The following is a 14613-nucleotide window of genomic DNA, read 5'->3' on the forward strand; positions in this document are numbered from 1 at the left end:
TCTCACCTCCTGATTTGTTTTCATATATCTAATGATGGTAGAAGGGCTAATAAGTCACAAGCTAACTACAGAAGGATCTCGATGGGTGGGCTGGTGTTCTTGTAATGCTGAGCTCTGCAGAGTTCACTACTAAAGTGCACACTTCCTTTCACAATGCACAGGCAAGGTCTGCTTATTCCTGTGGTTGAAGTGTGAGGCAATGAACTTGAGTTCACAGTGTTTGCATTGGTTAAATAAGTAAGTTGATTTGCTAGAAGGCCCATCTTTTCTGGCATGGCCACTGAAATAGGCAATCACTATTCATCGAGATATCATCAATAATTTCTCCACCAGGGAATGAATACTGCAAATGCATTGGAGTTATCTTTCCAGTCTTTTCATCAAACATTTATCTTGCTTATAAACAAAGTGATATTGAATATAGGGCTATGTATCTTGTTCTGTTCTTTCATCTTTGTATTATGTTAGTAATATTCTTTAAAAATATTTCTTTCTTGAGGCACTTGGGTGGCTCAGTTGGTTAAGCCGCCAACACTTGATTTCAGCTCAACTCATAATCTCAGGGTTGTGAGATCGAGCCCTGCATTAGGTTCCACGCTCAGTGGGGAATCTGCTTGAGATTCTCTCTATCCCTCTGCCCCTCCCTCTGCTCACACTCCTGCAGTATCTCTCTCTAAAATAAATTAAAATCTTTAAAGAAGTATTTCATTCTTGAGCTTCATCTTGCATGTGTTAAAAGTGTATTTCAGGCCTGTTTTAGTCCATTTTTAAGATGTTCTTCATACTCAGGGCTTAGATTCATTGAATACTTTTTATACACCAATTACTTTAAATGTGTGATCTTACTTCATATTCACAATAACCCATGAAGTAGGTATTATGATTATTGCCATTTTATAGACTTGACAATTCAACATTAGAAAACTCAAGTAACTTGCCTAAAAAGTTATCCAATTGGTAAGTGGGGAGGACAGCATCCACACTCAGGGTGTGAATCTAGATTCCCAGGTCCTTACCAATTACCTTAAAGAATGAATCTGTAGTCTTCAGGCTGTTATTGACATAAGTCGTGTTAGAGACACTTCAGTCTTATTGTTTTTATCCAAAATACTTACATAATTAAGAAAATGGATAAAAGAGGTACCTGGGTGGCTCAGTCAGTTACGTGTTGCCTTTGACTCAGGTCATGATCCCAGGGTCCTGCTCAATGGGGAGCCTGTGTCTCCCTCTACTGCTGTAGCTCCTACTGCTCATGCTCTCTCTATCAAATAAATAAATAAAAACTTAAAAAAAAAATGAATAATATTCTATAAAAAAAGAAATGGAAAAAAGAAAATGGCCATTCAACTAATATCTGTATCTATATCTATATCTATATCTATCTATATCTATATATATGTATCTATCTCATTGCTCTTTTCTGAATCTTGGTTTTCTCATCTATATAATAAATGTATAATGTGTTAACACAGTGTGTTAACAATTCTTTACCTCAAAAAACTATTGTGAAAATTTAAATAATGAATGTGAAACTTTGTTAGAAATTAATAGCAAAGCAGCTCTGCCTTCCAAGCAGAGATTCTGTATTCTGAGATCATTCTTATATGATTCAGAACTCTAAGATTTTGGCAAGAGTAAAATAAGGCAAGTAAAATAAGTTTTTTTCTTCTTGAATGAATCAGATATTTCCTTGGGTTCAAGATTTCAATTCGAAATATTTATTTGAAATAGTAAAAACCTTTTTTAAAAAAGAGAAATTTCAACAAGAAATGAACTGAATCATGGAAGTCAGCATGTCACAAAGGATTCAACCATTCATTCAACATGTAACAAATGGTTTCTTACTGTGCTAAGCACCCTCGATGCACGGGCACTGCCGTGTGCTGGGACCACCACAACAAAGAGGGATCTCAGCCCTAACAAAACTCTCTGTGACCATTTGTCATAAAAGCTGGCGAAGAGGTCCTTTAATACATGTGGGGGCATCATTGAGCTTATCTTACTTTACAGATAAGAAAAACAGGTCCAGAGATGTGAAGCAACATGACCAAGTTTGACTAGCTGGCCAGCGACAGAGATAGAACTAGGTAAAACCAGCCCTGTAACTCCATGCTTCCTTTCAGTGAATTGCTACCCACAGATCACAGAAGAAGTAGATGGAGAAGCCAATGCCTTGGTGCGTGGAAGGTAGTAGGTGGATGTTTGTGTACCAGGAGCAGTAGATTTTCTCTTCCATCCCGATTTGAACAGAAACATTTCTGGCTTCTCTGAAAGCTTGTTTTGGGTGTGACAAGCCTATATTTGCTTCCCATCCCAATCATTATGCTGCAGCACTGTTCCCCTGATCTCAAATTCACTTTCTATATTTCTTGGCCACTGGGTACATTATTTGACATTTATTTACACTTATCTTGCATTTTCCATCTTCTAAGCCCACATATAACACATCATAATGTAAATCTTTGTCTGCCGTTCGGCATTTGGCTACCTTATTATTTACTGTGCTGTGTCCCTCCTCTTCCCTGTTTAATTTAATGTACAAATCTTGTTCTCAGTACCAAGTCATTTGTATACATAATTAAAATATGTGATCCCTCCCAACACTGATCCTTGTCATATGTCTTACTAGTAATTTCTTTCCCAGACAGTGAATATTTTGCTTTGATTTATTTATTTCACTCTCTGTAAGGAGACCGGGCAGAGCAAGCTCAGCAATGTTCCTGAAGCCCAAAGCTATTCTTTAAAGTCCTAAAGAATCACAGCATCCTTTAGTATTTACTCATTTCCTGAGTGATTTGGACATGTTTCTTTTCTTTTTCTTTTTTTTTTTTTTAAGATTTTATTTATTTGAGAGAGACCAAGAGCACAGGGGAGGAAGGGGCAGAGGGTGAGAATATCCAAGCAGACTCCCACCGAGTACAGAGCCCATCGTGGGGCTCCATCTCACAACCCAGGAGATCCTGTGCTGAGCTGATACCAAGAGTCGGTTGCTTAACCTCCTGAACGACCCAGGTGTCTTCTGACATGTTTGTTTTTAATGAAAAGAAGTTCTGATCAGTAATTGTAGTAAAGATATTAATGACACACTTATGATGGGGAACCACTTCTCCCATTTAGAGACTTTACAATTGGAGATAAGATTTGAGTTCATGCTTACCATGTTCATTATTCTTCTCTCTTGGTGTCATACAGGGACCATTTCTGGATAAAGGATATTGCACTAGATAACTAATCTGAGATTTTTTTAATGGCTCTGAAGCTGTTAACTAGGGGCCTGATTGCATAGGGACCTACAGTGAGTTAACTCTCATAGACATCTGGCAAATTGCTTCCCAAACAGCCATTGCATGGCTGAGAAATTCTCTGATGTTTGAAACTTTCTGCTAGTTGAATAAGGAGTATTTAACAGTGTGAACCAATAAAGCTGTCCTCATTTTTTAAGCAAAACCGTCCATGTGGAGTTGTTTATAAGCACCCCCCACCCCCACACATGCATTCCCAAGCTTCTGAGATTTTTCTCACCAGCTTTGATGTTTAACAGGTGTCATATATCTGCCATTTCTTAATTGGGTGAGGTTTTAACATGCATATGCCTTGGGGATCAATAATGGATTGATGGAAATGAACACTGATGCATATAAGAACTTTTTCTAACATGGAGAGTTGTTGGGGAGGGTTGGGAGGGGAAGAGTTCTGTGCATAGGGAAGAAAGCAAGTGGAGTGAGGTGAATGGGGGAGCATAGTACCTGGCAGTTTCTCCAAAACCCAGGTATCCTAATCAGGGAACTTTAAGGCTGTATACTCCACTGCATTGATGTCCAGTGCTACTTCAGATTTAACCCTTTACACGTGCAAAGCTTACCCTCACACTCAAAAGTATAAGGCCAGCCTACTGATACCAAATTTCTCCTAAGGTTCTGATCTGTGAAGGGCAAGTGTGAAAGGCAGAGACTGAGAGCTAAAAGACAGATGTGATTCTATTGCTCCTCAGGAACTCCCATTTCCTCCTCCCCTAGAGAAGTGAAAAGCCATGAAATCCATCTCTGGATGTCTGCAGACCAAGAGATGTTTTTTATTTTTCAGTCAACATAGGCTCTGTGAATCCTTTAAAAATTTCAATCTTGATTTTTTTTTTTTGTCAACACCATTGGCTCCACTTAGAGAATCATCCTTCTATGAGATGGTTCTTGAGGTAGTACTTTGTCTTTCTCTGGAGATAAACTCAGTTCACTTCCAAAATTTTCCTCAGAAGTGCCACAACCCCAAAGAGACACGACAAACCAGAAAAGAAAGCCAGCACTTCCTCAAATAGATACAGACCTTAAGCACACAGTTTATTTGACTCTTTCAATTTTTTTCTCATGAGTATTGGCCTTATTCAGCTGGATATATCCATTGGCTGTACCAGTAGTTAAAAATATTATCTACTTGCATCGTCTTTTCTTCTTTATTTTTAATTTATATACAGTAAAATTTACTCCATTTAGTGTACAGTCTATGAGTCTTGAAAAATATACACAGCTGTGTAACCACCACCATAGATAAAAATAAAGAATAGTTCTAGTACCCTAAATACTCTTTCACATTGCCCTCTGTAGTTACACTGTACTCCCAGGACCCTCCGACCCCTGATGCAATGTCTTTGTTAGATATGTAATTTGCAAATACTTCCAGTCAGTGACTTAAAAAAATTCTCTGAAATGTCTTTCACAGTGCAAAATTTTGAATTTTGATGAAATCTGCTTATCAATCATTTCCTTTTGTAGATCATATCTTGGTGTCAACTATCAGATGTTTAATCCAAAGTTTCAATGATTTTTTCCCCATTATTTCTTCTAAAAGACTGATATTTAGAATACTTTATATTTAGGACTGTAATCTATTTTTATTTTACTTATTTAAAAAAAAAGATTTTATTTATTTATTCATGAGACACACAGAGAGAAAGGTAGAGACTTCGGCAGAGGGAGAAGCAAGCTCCCTGCAGGGAACCTGATGTGGGACTCAATCCCAGGTCCCTGGGATCACAATCTGAGCTGAAGGCAGACGCTCAACCAGTGAGCCACCCAGATGTCCCAGGACTGTAATCTATTTTTAAATTAAGTCTTGTAAAATAAGGCACATGTTGAGATTCTTGTTTTGAAAATGGAAGTCTAATTGTCAGGCATTTGTTGAAAATATCCTCTTTCCTTTTAATCGCCTTGGCACCTGGACCAAAAATCAACTAAGGGTAAATGTCAATTTTTATTGACTTACCTTTTCTTTCACCAAAACCACACTGTCCTGATTACTGTAACTTTATAGTAAGTCTTGAAATAGGATGATATGAGTCTTCTAATTTGTTCATCTTTTCAAAATTGTTTTTGATTATCTGTGTTCTTTCTGACTTCTGTATACATTTTGGAGTCAGTCGTCAATTATCTACAGAAAAGGTTGCTACTTAGATTGAGAATGCATTGGGTCTATACACCAAATGGGGGCCATTGGCATTTTAATAATACGGAATTTTCCAATCTATGGCGGTGACCCTTCCTAAATTAGGAGCTTCCAGATTTCTTTCATCAGTGTTTAGCAGTTTTCAGCATACAGATCCTGAACATATTTTGTTAGATTTATACCTAAGCTTCATTACTAGGATGCTATTTTAAATGTCTTTCTTTTCAAATTTCAAATTCAAGTTGTTTGCTACTTATTTATTTACAGGAATATGACAACTTCTGTATATAGATCTGGTATCCTGAAGTCTTGCTTAAATTCACTTATTTGATCAAGGAGTTATTTTGAAGACTCTTTTGGATCCTTTACACAGATAATTCTGCTCATGAATAAAGACAGTTTTCTCTTTCTGTCCAATCTGTATGCCTTTTTTTCCTTTTTATTATCTTATTTACTGGTAAGGACTTACACTATGATATTGAATAACAGAGGGGAGAGAGGATAACCTTGCCTTTTCCCAGATCTTGGGTGGAAAGCATCTAGTCTCTTACCATTTTGTGTAATGTTAATTGTATTATCATTATTTGTAAATGCTCTTTGTAGGTTCAGCTCTCTCCTATTTATAGTTGGTAACATTTTTTAGCATAAAGGAATGTTGAATTTTATCAAATGTTTTTTCTGTATCTTTTGAGATGTTAATACATTTTTTCATAGTCTCTTACATTGGGTGATTTTTGAATGCTGAACCAGCCTTGCCTTCCTTAGATGAATCCCACTTGGTTATGATGAAATCTGTTTCTATATAGCACTGGATTTTGATTTGCTAATATCTTATTGAGGATTATTGTGCTTATATTCATGAGGGATATTGCTTGAGAGTTTTCTTGTATTTGTCTGTCTCTGGTATTAGAGTAATGTGGGTCTCATAAAATGGGTTAGAGAATGTTGCTTCTTTTCCATTTCTTGGAAGAGATTGTAAAATTGATATAATTTCTTGATTAAAAGTTTAGTAGTTTACTTCTTCAAGTAAAACATGGAAATCTAACTGTATATATTCCAATATCAGCTTTACTTGCTCAAAAGGAAATTGTTGCCTTTGTTTTTTTTTTCCCCTCTTTTCAGTTTTTGTGAGCTAGAGCATGGGCATGGCTACAGTCCAGTTTTAAGCATGCAGAAATGGATGATGGCTGGGAATAGTGAAACCGTGAGAAGGAAGAAATCTATATCCTTCAGTGACCATCTGGGGCAGAGCCACTCTACAAACAAGGACTCCTCATCTTTGTAAGAGTAAGAAAAACATCTGTTCTCTTAAAGCCACTACTTTATGGTCTTTTTTGTTAAAATGGCTTAGCCTTTACCCTATTTATCCTGACTTAAAAGAAGATCCTTTTGTCTAAACATTATTGAGATTCACCTGCAAGAAGTTGAGTGGGATTAAACACAGGAGGAAGCTATGAATAGATTCAATTTCTGCCATGCTGAAGGTTAGAAAACAGAGTGAGAGCACAGCCTCAATTTTCCCAGAGCAGCAGCCTGTGTTTCATGCACACTGAAATTTCTTGCAGCATCTCCCTCCCTTGGGCCAATTTAGAGATCTGGATTGCTTGGACTACATTTTCCCAACTACTGGGAATAAGCAAGAAGAAAAGTGTTATTTGGTCATATTTGACAGAGCTTAAGACCTCTTTGGTAGGTCTTTTTCATAGTGTCCCCCAAATTGCTATTTCCTTAGTTAAAGAAACTAAATATGAGCAAATACAGAGAAGGTAGTCTTTCCTGATTTTGGACCAATCCCAAAATACAATGCCTGCATAAAGCTTAGTTAGAGTAGGTAAAAATAATAATAAAAAAAAAAGTTGGAGAATATATGCTTTTGCATTTACGGCCCAAGTAGTTTGAAATTCAAGAGACTAAATTTAATAAATGAATTCAGTTAACTCCAACAGTCTTGAATTCCTCAATACATGGGAGTGGTCCCATTGTAGAGGGAACAGTTATCATTTGGAAGCCTAATCATGCTGGACAGGTAAAAAAATCCACAACTGCCCCCCAAAACAAACAAACAAACAAACAAACAAACAAACAAACAAACAAACAATGTTCTTAACCATACAGAATTTCATTACCAGAAAATACAGATGACAAATTTCTGCTGTTTTCCTTCTCTTTCCCTCCTTGCTCCATGTAGATTAGTTATATGCATTGGTACTACCCCATCAGAAAACAAAACCTTATGGCACTTTGTAATATTGAGAAGGTGAGTACATTTTATAACTGGGCAGTTTCACAAATAATGAGGTGTGTGCACATGCACTTCAGAATATATACACATGTACATCGATCTTAATAGCATCATTGTGGTAATAGCCTCAAATTGAAAACAATTGTCTGATCCAAATGTCCATCCATCAACAGTAAGTATGTGTAAAAAGTTATGTGTGTTTCACACAGAAATTATAAAGCTATGAAAATGAATACATCTCAGATACACACAACTTGGGTTTATCTTGTAAATATAATGTGGACCAAAAAAAAGAAGAAGCAAAAGAATACGTCAGTCATGTTTCATTCATGTATAGTTTTGAACTATGTCAATTAGGAATGTGTTCATAAATGTATATAGTAAGACTATAAAGAAAAGCAAGGAAGTGATTACCTTATCAGGTGAAAATGGTGATTATCTCTGGTGGGATGGAGAGGATTGTCACTGGAATTGGACAGAGATGGAACTTCAAGAGGTGCTGCCAGTGTTCTATTTCTTGGTTTGCTTGTGGTCATTGGGTGTATTAATTGTTTCTTGCCACAAAACCAATTGGCAGAAAGGGAGTTAAAGGTGTCCATGGACACCTGCAAAATCGCACATTGCCACTGTCTTGGTCCTAATGTTGAAACATCAGGGGTCCTGTCCACTGTGCTTTGCTTCTCAGAGAGGCTTGTACCTTTGTGAAGGAGTAGCTAGACGACAGGGGAACTCATTTATGTGTTTTCAACATCAAAGAACTTAGACCCAAGCATGGGCTTGGAGATGAATGATTGTGGTCACTCCATTTATGCAGGGGGAGCTGGAGTCGCAGGAAAGTCATGATTCAACTGAAGTGAATGGCCATTTAGCACTTTTCTTTATTAGGCTATCATGTGTCACATGAATTTTAATGCTTCATCTTACTTATGTTTAAGTTATTTGATATAGATATTAAGTTAGATATGGATACTATATCTACCTTATGTACCAAGCAGACTGTATTAAAGCAGTTTTACATGCTCTATTTTACTTGGGTGGTAATGAGTTTAGGGCAGTTGGCTTCACAGGTGGGTGTCTTTTTTTGTAATTGACCGAGTGCATACTGGACTTGAGTTCAGGTGGTGGTGGCAACAGATGCCCTTCATGAGCACAGGGGCCTTAGCAAATATCATGCCTAAGTTGTGTGATAGTAGACAAGGTCTTTTGAACAGTTGATTCTTCTGGCATTCTCAGAAATTGCTGATATTTTTCACTATGGAAGCTCCCACAGAACAGATTGAGGGGATGACATTAGGAAGACAAATGGCTGGGAAAAGATTCAAGACAAGTAAGGGGAAGAAAGTCAAATGTGTTAGCCCTGTGTATGTATAGGGTACTCTGGAAAGACACACTAAATAAGGCTGTGTGACCAGGGTTGTTATGTCTTAAATTCCTTTCTCTAAGAGGGAAGTGTTAGCGGCCTGATAAACAATTTCTCTTAGTTAGCGTGAGTGGATTAACATCCTGCCAGCAGTCCCAGAAAGAGCCACAGAGGACCAGTAGCATGGGGTAGAAATGCATTGATGGTAGGGAAGTGTCCTTGAATAGACTCCTCAAGGGTAAAAGCCACATCCTTCGTTGACCATTGGTTAATGGTTAAGCCTATGGTTAAAGAAACTGTATATATATAGTGTCATATATATATGTCAAATATATATGACAGACAGACCCACAGCTGACATTATACTCAACAGTGAAAAGCTGAAAGCTTTCCCTCTCAGACCAGAAACAAGACAAAGGTGCCCACTGTTAGCAATCCTATTCAGCATGATCCTGGAAATCCTAGCCAGAATGGTCTGTCAGGAAAAAGAAATAAAAGACATCTAGGTCAGAAAAGAAGAAGTAAAATGGTCTCTGTGTTGAAGACATCTTGTGTATAGAAAATACTGCAGATTCTACCAAAACTGTTAGATCAATTGAACAAATTTAGTAGTTTCAGATACAGCATCAACAACAACAAAAGACAACTGTTAAAAAAAAAAAAAAAAAAAAAGAGTCCTGCCATTTGCAACAACAGGGATGGAACCGGAAGGCATTATGCTAAGTGAAATAAGTTGGTGAGAGAAATATAAACTCTGTATTATATTGCTTGAATGGGAAATCTAAAAATATTAAACTCAAATAGAGTAGAATGGTGGTTGTCAGAGGTCAATGGGTGGGGGGAATGGAGAGATGTTGGTAAAAAGGTACAAAATGAGTAAGTTTTGGGGCTGTAATGTACAGCATGGTGACTACAGTTAACAATAGTATACAGTTAAAAACAAAATTGAAATCTATACAAGAATAAAGATTTATGTGAATACTTACCTAATCTCTGGAGATGAAGAGCCTTCTAGTAATAGGACTAATGAAAGTATCATGAAGAAAAAGGAATAGATTTGGCTATATTGAAATTACAAAACTTATGTAAAAAATGATCAAAATTGATAGACAATAAACTGATAAAATACTTGTCTCAAACCAAAGAAATAAAAGAATAATATTCTAGGAGCTCTTGGGTGGCTCATTTGGTTAAGTGTCTGCCTTCAGCCCAGATCATAATCTCAAGGTCCTGGGACTGAGTCCTATATTGGGCTCCCTACTCAGCAGGGAACCTGCTTCTCTTCTTCCTCTGCCTCCCTCCTCCTCTTGCTCTCTCTCTCTCTGTATCTCTCAAATAAATAAAATCTTTTTTTAAAGTGTTAATATTCTAAATATACAAAGAATTCTACATATATTGATAATAAATGTGCTAAGACCTGAATTGAAAAATGGACGAAACTATGAGGAATTTAAAGTAGAAAAAATTAAAATGATAAATATATACAGTCAATCCTCATTAGTCAGAGATATTCCATATTTCCAAACTTGCCTACTTGCTAAAATTTGTTTGTAGCCCCAAAGTCAATGCTCATGGCACTTTCACAGTAGAATTAAGTGGCCAGATGCTTAGGTTCTCAGTAGATATCCAACAAGCCAATGGTTTCCTTTCTCAGTTTGACTCTTTTTTTTTTTTTTAATTCATGAGACACACACACACACACACACACAGAGAGAGAGAGAGAGAGAGAGAGAGAGAGAGAGAGAGGCAGAGACACAGGCAGAGGGAGAAGCAGGCTCCATGCAGGGAGCCTGAGGTGGGACTCAATCCTGGGTCTCCAGGACCTCACCCTGGGCTGAAGACAGCGCTAAACTGCTGAGCCACCTGAGCTGCCCTCAGTTTGACTCTTAAACTGTCAACAACTGTCCCTTACTTTTTCTTTTTCAAAAGATTTTATTAATTTATTTGACAAAGAGATAGAGCCAGAAAGCACAAGTGTGGGGAATGGCAGAGGCAGAGGGAGAGAGAGAAAGACTCTCCACTGAGCAGGGAGCTGGGTATGGGGCTCAATCCCAGGACCCTAAAATCATAACCTGAGCAGAAGGCAGATGCTCCACCGACTGAGCCACCCAGGACCCACAAATGTCTCTTTCAAAGTGTATTTGCTGCCATAGTTTTTTCAGTTTTGTGATTTTTTTTTTATTTTGCCATTTAAAATGGCCCTGTGCTTAGTGCTGAAGTGCTGGTGTTTGAAAGTGCAAGAAGGGGATGTCTGGGGTGGCTCAGCAGTTGAGCATCTACCTTTGGCTCAGGGTGTGATCCTGGAGTCCCTGGATCGAGTCCCACATCAGGCTCCCTTCATGGAGCCTGCTCCTCCCTCTGCCTGTGTCTCTGCCTTTCTCTCTGTGTGTGCGTCTCTCATGAATAAATAAATAAAAAAAATCTTTAAAACAAATAAATTAAAGAAAAAAGTGCAAGGCTGTGGCATACCTTTCAGAGAGAGTGAGTGTTTCGGTAAGCCCCCTGGAGGCCTGAGTTGTAGTGCTGTTGGCCATGAGTTCAATGTAAATGAATCCATAATACATATATTAAATAACGTGTCTTTAAATAGAGATATACACAAGACAAGATTGTGTATTGATCAGTTGTGGGCAGAGGCTTGTAGGGACCCGAAGGAGCAATTGTTCAGTGTTTGCTAACTCGTGAAGGCTTTAGAGAAAATAACCATTCTGAATAATGGGAACCCACTCTATATGAAAATGCTCAAATTTGCTAGTTATAAAACATATATATAACAGTATTGGGATTCTACTTTTCACCTTCAAATTAAAGTGAGTAATAATGATTATGCTAATAATACTGTGATGTGAAGTAGAATACTCTATTTCATAGAGTGCTGGTGTTATTTTTAAATGTTTCAATCTTTCTGGAAAGCAATTTAACATTATACATTAAAAGCATTTAAAATACTTCGACCCTTTGACATAGTAATTCTATTTCTAGGAATCTGTTCTGATGAAATAATCAGAATGATGCTATTAAAGATAGAAAGCTGTTCATGATTTAATGTTAAGTATTTAAAAGTGCCAGATATAAAATTGTAAATGACCCCCATTACTTAAAATAAGTGAGATATATATATATATATATATATATATATATATATATATATATTTCAAAAAGTATGCAGAGGGAAAAGAAATATACCAACATGTTAACAGCAGAATATTTTTTCTCTTTTAAACATTTATTCATTTATTCCTTTTTATTATCATTCCTCAATTTTATGTCCTCCCTAGAGATATAGACACATGATATATATAATTTTTTATATGTGCTCTTGCAAAATATTTATAGGGCATATATATACATATATATATGATTTATATAAATAGTACTGTGCTATTAGCTTGTTTTTTTGGCCAGTGTGCACCAGTACTTTGTTTTTGGCCCATCTTTAATACTAGCATACATCTGATTATTCCTGCTGTTGCTGGGTAATACTCATGGTCTCTGTTGTCATATTTTCCCTCCCACTTCTCTCACATTGGCTAGCCAGACTGCCTCTAACTTTCTGCTCCATAAGTAAAGTTGAAATGGGCATCCTCATGGATATTTCTTCTGTCACATTGTGGGTCATAATGTATGCATATACCTAATCTGACTTAGTAGTGACTATTGCCCTTCAGAATAACTGGTTTATTTAAATTGTGGGATTATGGTTATTTGAACTTTTTAAAATTTGGATGCATTATCTTTATTAAAAATCAGTTTACTTTTATTTTTTTAAGGATTTTATTTATTTATTCATGAGAGACAGAGAGAGAGAGGCAGAGACATAGGCAGAAGGAGAAGCAGGCTCCAGTGGGGAACCTGATGTGGGACTCGATCCCATGACCCTGGGATCATGACCTGAGCCAAAGGAAGACACTCAACCGCTGGGCCATCCAGGTGCCCCAGTTTACTTTTTAAAGTATTAAAAAGGAGCAGTTTGGAGGTAGACCCATGTCTTTCCACGTCCCTGACTTTGCTAATTTAGTTTCTTTGACCTTGCATGTCTCCTGCCTGTACTCCTTGGAACCCAGAAATATATTACCTTATAAGGCAAAGAAACTGCAGATATGATTAAGTTAAGGATCTTGAGGTGGGAGATTATCCTGGATTATTCAGGTGGGCTCAGGGTAGCCACAGGGTCCTTATGAGAGGGATCCAAAAGGGTCAGATTCAGGGGACAGGGCCATGTGGTGACAGAGAAGAGTCTGGGGTCATGTGCTTTTTGGAGACAGAGATAGGAGTGGAGGGTCACAATGGCTTCTGGAAACTGGCAGCACCATGATGAGTCTTCTTCTGCAAAATACCTCCCTGGAATTTGCCTTTGTTACTTTATTCCTGTATTTTAAGATTATGCTGCCTACTAATTAACAGGTATCTAATTTCATACTAATTATGATGCCTCAGTGATGTGGGAAACATGTAAGGCTGACCATTTCTTTCTAGAGCCCTATAAGGTATACTGAACATGCCAATATTACAGGTGATGAAGAGTCATGTCCTCCATGCCATCAACTTTAGGCGTCTCAAGACACACAGGTGACACTGCTTTTGGGATGTGCTGAGAATCATTGATACTAATCATCATTAAGATACTGGACTTTGTAAATGATTTAATTCTAAAAAAACAAAGGATTCAAACTAATTCCGACAATAAATTGTCCTTTTATCTCTTACTCTCTTGCATTCTGCGATGCTTTCTTTTTAAATCTTTTTTCTTTTTAAATCTTAAAGATTTTATTTATTTATTAATGAGAGACACACAGAGAGAGGCAGAGACATAGGCAAAGGGAGAAGCAGGCTCCCTGAAGAGAGCCCAATGTGGGACTTGATCCCAGGATGCCAGGATGATCCCAGGATGCCAGGATCATGACCTGAGCCAAAGGCAGATGCTCAACTACTGAGTCACCCAGGTGCCCCTCTGCTATGCTTTCTTAAATAAGAAAGTTAGGGATGGCCTTATAGTCAGTGTTTGCCAGTTGGTGAGATTTCAAAGAAAAATGAAAATATAACATAGATTTTAAAAAAATCAACAGGTTGAGTGTATAGGTAGCTGAAATAGAAGAATGAATTGGTGGTAACTCCAAGATTTTGAAATATGGGGATTCTTTAGGAGAACTTTTTCGGTAGTAGAGCAGTATGTGTGTGTATGTGTGAGCACATTTGAGGAGTTGTTTATTCATAAGTGTTTGAAGCAAATAAAAGTCCTATAGACATTTTTTGATATGAAACAGAAGAATGAAAGCACAAAAGAACAAACAAGGAGATCTGGGAATTCAATGATAAAAATGTTGTATTTAATTGTAGGAGAAGAATAATGCTGGGGCCTGAGGCTTTGGGGATCTGGAGTATGCTGGCTATCTTTCTGAGTAAGGAGGTAGAGGGCCAGAAAAGTTGGTTAAGTGTCTGCCTTTGGCTTAGGTCATGATCTGAGGGTCTTGTGGCAAGATTGAGTCCCACATGGGCCTCCCTGCTCAGCGAGGAGCCTGCTTCTCCCTCTGTCCCTCCCTCTGCTCATGCTTGCATGCTTTCCCTCTCTCTTCCT

At 37.6% G+C, this 14613-nt stretch overlaps 1 long non-coding RNA gene across 1 annotated transcript in view; it reads left to right on the plus strand.

The window, feature by feature from the left end:
* LOC112920502 (uncharacterized) overlaps window positions 1–14613 on the plus strand; it is a 203163-nt gene that overhangs the window by 160256 nt on the left and 28294 nt on the right. The window contains exon 10 of the long non-coding RNA XR_011995668.1: window positions 6559–6723. This is a non-coding gene — a long non-coding RNA (uncharacterized lncRNA). The remainder of the gene's footprint in view (window positions 1–6558; window positions 6724–14613) is intronic.

The sequence above is a fragment of the Vulpes vulpes genome, chromosome 12, assembly GCF_048418805.1.
Source record: "Vulpes vulpes isolate BD-2025 chromosome 12, VulVul3, whole genome shotgun sequence".
Lineage (NCBI taxonomy): Eukaryota > Metazoa > Chordata > Mammalia > Carnivora > Canidae > Vulpes > Vulpes vulpes.